Below are 9,450 nucleotides of genomic sequence, written 5' to 3' on the forward strand. Positions count from 1 at the left end.
ACATTTATAAGTATCACAAAATTTTGGATAATGAAAAGGTTTATTTCAGCATTTTGCAAAAGCTTAGGTTGATAAAAAGTTTATTTTTGCTTTTTGTCTTAAAATGAATCAATAAACCAGTTGTTTGGATGCCTACATCACTGGAAACTGCATTACATAGAATAATATAGTTGGAAGGGACTTCGGAGTCTTGTAATTCAACTCCCTGCTCAAGCAGGCGACACTATATCATTTCAGACAAGTGGTTGTCCAGTCTCTTTTTGAAACCCTTCACAGATGGAGCATCCACAACTTCTGAAGGCAAGCTGTACATTGGTTAATTGCTCTCACCATTAGGAAATTTTTCCTTTGTTAGTTTCCAACCATTGTTTCTTGTCGTGCCTTTTGGTACTTTAGTAAATAATTGGACTCCCCCCACCTTTGTAGGAGCCCCTAAAATATTGTAACAAAGCTATCATGTCCCTCACCAATCCTTCTTTTCATTAGACTAGAACATGCCCATGTAACTGTTCTTCATATGTTTTAGTCTCCAGCCCTCTAATCATTTTTGTTGCTCTTCATCAGAGCAGTTTGTGAAATGGACAACTGTGAACCTACAGGTAATTTGTTCCCATTATTCTGACCATTGGTCATGCCAGCTATGGCTATAACAGTCATAGAATGATAGGCTGTCAGTGTCCTGATCAATAAAGCAATAAGTGCTGCATTGCTGTCATCAGTTAGCACAAAGGGCTCAAGTAGTAATGGCAATTCTTGAGAACTAAAGTTAATGGAAACTGGAGTCCAATAAAATTTGAGGAGCCAGATTTTCTTGTCTTTATGAATGATTCTTCAAAATATTCTTGGATCAGTTGATATACCTGTTATTTGCTCTTAATGTCTCATAAAATTGTGGGATATTCAGGTGAATTTTTTCCTGTTTCCATATTCATCATTTTTTTAAAGATGAAATCTTCCATTTATTCTTTAATAAGCATTATTATTATGGTTTGTCATACAGTCAGCCAGATGTTCAGACCAGTGGTAGGTTTCAAAATTGTTTACTACCGGTTCTGTGGGTATGGTTTGGTGGGCGTGGCAGGGGAAGAATACTGTAAAATCGCCATTTCCTCCCCACTCCAAGGGAAGATTATTGCAAAATCCCGATTTCCTCCCGATCAGCTAGGACTCGGGAGACAGAGAATTGATGGGGCAGGGCCAGTCAGAGGTGGTATTTACCGGTTCTCTGAACTATTCAAAATTTCCGCAACAGGTTCTCCAGAACTGGTCAGAACCTGCTGAAACCCACCTCTGGTTCAGATTGAATTTGGCATTTTTACCCACCTATCGAGTCCTTCTCAAGACCTGGGATAGACAGATGTTTCTGTTTGACAGTGTTAAAAGTATTGTCACAAGGTATAAACTGTTCTGAGTAAAGCTGCCTTTGCAAATGATTGATGGTAAATTTATGGTAAATGCCAATGATGTTCAAGTGGTGCTCTAGTTATTTTGGGATTGCATCCAGGGTGGCTATTACTATTGGTTCTATCTTTGCTTTCTTTCCCCACAGTTGTTCTACTTCTATTTGCAGATCTTTGTATTTTTTTATTTTCTCCAGTTCAATTTTATTCATTTATCTTCAGGTACTACCATTTCCACTATCCAGATTTTTTTTATTTTTTATCAACAATTATTAAGCCTGTGTGTTGTTGAATGGCAGAGGCTTATCTATTTGAATTCTAAGATCCCAGAGCACTTTATTTTCTATTACTTTGTCTATTTTGAAGTAATTGCTTGCATTGCAGTGAGATTTCTTGAAGCTATTCCAATGTATCATTGTTGCTACTTTGTTATGTGTGCAATATTCTAGCAGTAACTAACTACCAGTAAGTGGTTTGCTTCTTTGTAGAGGTAGCATTTACTTTCTGTTGCTGTTTTTTCAATTCTGGCTCTGTATGATTCTGTTCTTAAGGCTTGGTATTATGTACCAGAATTTGCCCCTCTCTCTCCTAGACTTTACCGGATCTTGTTTTTATGTGATTTTAAAACTTCATAGTCTACTGTGTGTCTTTCAAATATTATTTCAATGCCATTTTTTCTTTAACAATCAAGTTAAAAAAACTGGCAACATTTCATGCACACCTATGGTCCTTAGTAAGTAAAATATATCAGCATCACTGCATGGATGAAGGGCATGCTTCATTGTCAATGTTTTCTGGTCTTCTGATACAGATGATGATCTCTTGATGTTCCTCCACTTGGACATTAAGATCTTCTTTATTCTCAGGATGCATTCACTTCTATTCTTCTTGACTTCAGTGTGCTTGATATCACTTTATTGAGATGATGATGATGATGATGATGATTATACTACTACAAAAAATGTAAAATCACAGCTGCCAATTCTTTAAATGTGGTTGGCCTTCATACACATCAAGTTCTTCCCAAGGATATATGATGTTGTAATATATCAGCGTAGTTTCTATGCAGATTTATGATTGACAGATGGAAATCGCTATTTAATTATTTCTACATACAAAAAATAAATGTTTATTTATTATTATAGAAATTGTTTTTGGACAGGAGGCAAGGAACTGGATTTATGAAAAAACTTTCAACAACTTGCTCTTCTTTTGTTCCTTCTTTCATTTCATATTTCAAGTATCTTTTTTTAAAATGATGAATATGGAAATAGGACAAATAGCTGGAAGAAGCCTTTTTGTTCTATTAATTTATACCATATGTTAGTTTAATATTTTAATAAAATTGTTAATATTTATATGACATTGTTTGTCATTTTGTTGTTATTTCTCTGGGGATGGGGGGAAGCAAATAATGAAAAGAAATAAATAAAACTTAGTTCCCAGAAATGTTTCAGTGTGGGCCTTGTACAAAATGGTTCCAAAACTAGTTTAACTATAATTTCCTGTTTATTTTATCTGACAGATTGAATACATGTTTAAGGCATGATTATTAATTATGACATCAGCTATGGATTTCCTGTAGCATCAGCTGAATCAACAGAGCACTGTCAGGGGAGAGTTGGAAAACGAATTCATAACGGAGTATCAACTGATCAACAAGCCTAACACTTGGGAAATACCAGCCAATGTTCCATTCTTATTTTTTGCTAACTGGCTATATTATAATTATATATCATGAATCTTGACTTGTTTAATCAAAATGTTTCATTCAATCAGTTGTATAAAATGAATGTGTGCATATACATGCATGCAGAATCTACAGGCATAAAGAATATCAAAGAATAACACTCTGAAATAGTACAATCAAGAAATACAATTGAAATGAGAGGAACCTGTTAGTTAATGTACTCCATGATAAAGCAATTTGTTTAATTTGTGATCTCCCTCTTATAATTCAATTAAGAATTTTTTTTGGGATGTTAGGGACAGGAGTTCTACAAATAGAATGCTAGGGAAAAAGAAGCCATTCCAGATTGTTGCTATCACGAACTAGTGCAGCAGGCTCAATAAAACAAAAGTCAGATTACTTCATTAACATGATAACCAGTCAAGATTTTGGGAGCAACATTTCTTAAGAGACCATCCTTCATTAAGCATATTGTAACAAGTTCATTTGAGATGCAACTGATGCAGAAATATCCCAAGATAAAACCATTCCTGAATTTGTATGATACAATTAATAGGTGTGGCTTTCATTATTAATTTAGATATATTTATGGTTATATAATTTATTTGCTGTATATTGAGGTTTTGGTACTTTTTAGATTTCTGAATTTTCACTTCCTTGTTACCTTTAGATTTTTAGACATTTTTCTAAGCCAGTCTCTGCCTTTTACCATGCCGTTTTTCTGAGTCATGATGATATATTTCATTACACAGCTGATTACTGATGACTTTAAGTGGAAAGTGCTGTTTATCTACCAAAAATCATGTCACCCTTTATGTTGGCATGAATGTTTTTAAAATAATTATCTCAGCTAAAGGAAGGTGTCATGAGAAGCTAATTAAATATGATAAATTGTTTTAAATATTAACTCTAAAAGCACCATCTAGCAAGCATCACTGTTTCAATTTCCCACTAATTTCAGGATTCAACTATTCAAGAATGTAAAAAATGTAAGCAAAATTAATTGGAATTTTTTTAAAAATTGTTTGGGTACAGTCATGTTTACAAGCTGTACAATTGTTGAAAATATTTGTTTCTGGTTTGAAAAATTCTTAAGTATATGTCTTATTTCTTTTTCCATTTTTTAAATCTTGCAAAATTCTCACTTTAGTTCAAAGTTACAGATGACAGAAACTACTATATAAAAACATGCAACAAAAAAAGCACAAAGTGAAATTATTAAATGTTACATGCAAAAAAAGTTTGCTATTTTTTAAAATGTGTAATTAACATATCCTTTAGGCACTTTCATATATTCATAAATACCTCAGAATAAAGCCAAGTCTGACATTTATATTTTTAGCAAGTTTTATAATGTGGAACATTGTCTGCCTTCCCGCTCTAATAGGTCAGGTGGATATAACCAGGAAGAGTCTCAAACCATGAACAATTTTAAAGGAGACAACCAGCACTTGAATTGCACCAAGAGGCAAATTAGCGGCCAATGCAGCTCCCACAGGAAGATGACACATACCCACAAAGTTTGATGATCAAATGGCAATTTATTATCCTTGTCATAAATTGAAGTTAAGCATAATGTCGCTTTAGGGAAGTAGACTATATTAGTGCCTAAAGTTTCTTTTTGCCTCTCTTCTAAATTATTTGTATTCTAAAAATTAATCGGATCAGGGTTTTTTTAAAGATTGTAGTACATCCAACTGGAGATCTATAAATTATTTTATTTACTTTTTTCTTTTATTTGCTTAAATTCCTGATAGAAAGGAAATAAAAATGGTTATATTTGGAGAAACAGCTGATTCTCTATTCTAGATATATCCATAATTACTCACTTAAAGTGAACAAATTCTTCATAATGCAATTAATCTACTACAGATTATTTCAGATATTGCCATAGAGTATTTATGTCTTTGAGAGACAGAGAGTTCATGTGAGAGGAAGGAAGTAAAGAAAGGGAAGAGAAAGAATGTATTTATTTTTATTTTTATTTATTTATTTATTTTTGTCACAACAATATACACAAGCATCACACAAAATGATTATATAGTGTATAAACATATAAAATGTATGGTGATATTTATATTCAACATAAGCAAATATTTAAGATAGAGATCTGAAAGTGCTTCATCTTTTAAATTTCCCTAAACTGTTTGCTCTCCTGAAACCTCATGAATTATTTATTGCTTACTTTTCTAATGATTGGAGAAATGACATATGCTGGGGAATAAAACTAATCTATTCAAAAAATTAATTAATATTATATGATAATCTTTATAACCAGGATTTAGTTATTTACGATAATGATGTAAATGTGCTATTTCTCTTTTATATGGAATTTCTTTTATTTTAGTGTTATTAATAATTATGTATAACCTTATAAAAGTTAATTCAGATTTCCTGATTTTTTTTTAAGGAAGAATTGTGTAGTGGTAACAAAAATGAGCTTCTGTTAGCATTGCAAGGTAGTCCAGACAAGAAATATACCCGGAAATACTAGTTCTAACGTTATTGTAGTATTTCTTTAACAGAATTTTGCAAGTCTGAAAATATACAGTCACCTTTACAGTCAAATAAACTAGAAAGGCTCCTTTGTCATACTTCCATTCCTTTAGTACAGTAGATTCAGTTGCCTCGTATCTTATTGTTCTGTAGTCTGCAGCTCTTCCTTTTATCTGTCAAGATCATTCCCACTTACTGTTACAGTTTCTTTGGAAGGAAGAATTCTTTTGTGATGTGAAGTTTGCTGCACATAAAATTTTAGGACTTCAAGTTTATACTCAAACTTGAGGGACTTTAATCTGTTTTCTGAGAAGTATAGAAGAGTATCTCAAGAGAAGCTTTTATCTATTCTATTGGTTGTGGGAAACCTAAATAGAACACTAAAAAATGAAATGTTGGGAGACAATGAAAATCATCAAAAGATAGTGACCATTCACAAAAATGATGTGACATAAGAAAGTCCTTTTCTGTTTAATTGAAAGTCACACTCTCCTCATAGTATGAATTCTACCTGCCATTACAGTGACAATGATAGGAATTCTACTTCAAGAACATGAAGAAGATCATACCTGGGACCTCTGAGAAATAATATTAATTCTGCTAAAGAACTCTTAGCTCCCATGTTCCTGATCATGAGAGATAATCAGACCCATGAATATATTCTCTGATTGGTGGAATTTCAAGATTCTTTAGGAACTAAAGAATTTAGTTTAATAATATTCGGCATTAAATTTAGGAATTTTTTCTTCTCTAGTAATATTGTACTACTAACTAAGCATACAAAACATTTGCTAGACCAATTCTCAAATACAGCTCATCTGTCTGGAACCTGCACTGCATATGGAACATTAATACAATTGCGAGAGTCCAGAGATATTTCACAAAAAGAGTCTCCACTCCTCTGCTCGCAATAGAATACCTTATGGCACCAGACTTGAAATTTTGGGCTTAGACAATTTAGAACTAAGCCGCCTTTGGCCTGACCTAAGCATAGTACATAAAATTATGTACTATGTTAGCATTATTTGGATAGGTGGGATTCAGCCAGTTCATACTGGTTTGGGAGAACCGTTTGTTAACTGTTTGAGGAGTTCTATGAACCGGCTGAATAGTCAAGGCTGCCTGCCTAATAATTCCAATAGCTCACACACACCTCAGATGTTCCTGCTCGTTTGAAATTAACCAAAGAAAGGGAAAAGAAAAAAGAAGAAATAACCACATAGCCATTTGTGTATAACCACATAGCCATTTCCTTAGCCGAAAAATTCTAGTTCCTTTAAAACTCAGGGGGAAAAATAAAGTGAAAGAAAGGTCCTCTTTTCTTCTCTCTCCCTTCAGTTAATAGCTTCTAGCAGACAGCCAAGAACTATTTAATAGGCGAATACTTAGTTGCGATAACCAAACCGCAGGAATGCAGTCAGCACAGAAACAATAGAAATTTACAGATCATACAGATTAACCTTGTAGGTCATTTAGGGCAACACCCCGCCCAAGCAGGAGACCCTACACCATTTCTGACAAATGGCAATCCAATCTCTTCATGAAAGCATCCACAACTTCTGAAGGCAAGCTGTTCCATTGGTTGATTGTTGTCACTCTCAGAAAATGCCTCGTTATTTCTATGTTGAATCTCCTTGTTTTTGACAGGATTAGGCCAGGTTAGGTGTTTTTAAAATGTTAATACAGAACACGAGTTTTTTTTTTAATTGAAAAAGTTTTACAAAGCTTTTTTCTCCCCCGTTTCCCCCCTCCACCCTAGCTCCCCTCCTCCCTCCCTTCACAACCCCCACTCCCCCCCCCCCGACTTCCCAGAACAAACACAAGGTATAGTTAAAAATAAGACAAACATATGCTAAAAAAATTTCCCTCCTAACTCAATTATACTCCTACAATTCTCATCAATTCCTAACCTCCCCCAAAACAATCAAAAATAATACATCCTAATCATTCAAAGGCAGTCTGATAAGTCTTAGTCTGATATCTACTTTGAATATAGTCAATCCATTTTTTCCATTCATTTAAATATCTTTCATTCATATTGTCTTTCAAAAAGGCTGAGATTTTTGCCATCTCAGCCAAATTGGCAACTTTCAATATCCATTCTTCTATTGCAGGTACTTCTTTTTTCTTCCAATACTGTCCTATCAGTAATCTTGCCGCTGTTATTAGATTTAAAATCAGTTTAGTCTCAATTACTGTACAGTCCGTGATAATTCCCAGCAGAAAGAATTGCGGCAGAACTTTATCTTATTTTTCAGAACATTTTGTAGAATCCACCAAATTCTTATCCAAAAGGCCTTTATATCCTTACAAGTCCACCAAATATGAAAATATATAGCGTCATCATAATTACATCTCCAACATTTTGCTTGCATATCTGGATACATACACGATAATTTCTTAGGATCTAAATGCCATCTGTAAAACATTTTATAAAAAATTTCCCTTAAATTCTGTGCCTGCGTAAATTTAACATTTCTAACCAAATTTTTCCCCAAGTTTCCAATAATATTGACTCCTGAAAATTTTGTGCCCACTTTATCATACAGTCCTTTACCAAATCCCTTTCAGAGTCTATTTCAAGTAACACATTATACAATCTCTTTATATGCTCCTGATATTGATTTCTAATTTGCTTTACCAAATTTTCCTCATTCTGAACTATACCAATTTTCTGATCTTCCTTCCATCTAGCATGTAATTGCCCGTATTGGAACCAAGTATAATTTTCCCCTTCTTCCTTTAATACGTGCAGGGATTTTAGTTGCAAACTACCACTTTCAATATACAAAAGATCTTTATATGTAGTCATTTCCTGATTCTGTTCTAAATTTATATTCTCTATTGTATGTCTAGGACTTGCCCACATGGGAACCTTATAATTTAATTTATAAAAATATTTCTTCCAGACACGCAAGAGAGCAATTCTTAACACATGGTTTTTAAAGGCCTTATCCACCTTTTTTATCATAAATTAAATATGCATGCCATCCATATAATAAATCATAACCTTCTATATTCAAAATTCTCTCCTCCGTTAAATTAAACCAATTACTTATTGCGGAGAGAACAGCTGCTTCATAGTATAGTTTAAAATTAGGCATTTTTAAGCCTCCCCTTTCCCATGAATCTTGAATTATTTTCATTTTAATACTGGCTTTTTTACCTTCCCATATAAATTTATTAATTCCAATCTGCCATTCCTCCAAATTTTTATCTTTCTTAATTATTGGTATCATCTGAAAGAGGAATAAAAATCTAGGTAATCTAGGTAAAATAGCAGCTATTCTCCCCAAAAGCGATAATTGCAATTTTTTCCAAACCGTCAAGTCCTTCTGAACTTTTTGCCATAAGACCTCATAATTATTCTTATACAATTTCACATTTGATGGTGTAATATAAACCCCTAAATATTTAACCTTTTTTAAAATTTCAAATCCTGATATTTCCTCTAACTTTTCTTTCTGTTATTTGGTCATATTTTTTATTATCACTTTTGTTTTATTCTGGTTTACCTTAAACCCTGAGACCTTTCCATATTGATCAATTTTTTCCAACAGAGATATACTTGAATTTATAGGATTTGTTAAGGTAATCACCAAGTCATCTGCAAAAGCTCTCAGTTTATAGTCATGTTGTCTAACTTTAATACCCTCTATCTCCTTAGATTGTCGTATTTTATCCAAAAGTGGCTCCAAAGTTAAGATAAACAATAATGGTGATAAAGGACATCCCTGTCTTGTTCCTTTCACAATCTTAAAAGCTTCTGTTAGGTTACCATTAATTATTATCTGGGCTGTTTGGTCTCCATAAATTGCTCTAATTATTCTTACAAAACCATCTCCAAATTTCATTTTTCTGTTA

The sequence above is a fragment of the Ahaetulla prasina genome, chromosome 8, assembly GCF_028640845.1.
Source record: "Ahaetulla prasina isolate Xishuangbanna chromosome 8, ASM2864084v1, whole genome shotgun sequence".
NCBI lineage: Eukaryota > Metazoa > Chordata > Lepidosauria > Squamata > Colubridae > Ahaetulla > Ahaetulla prasina.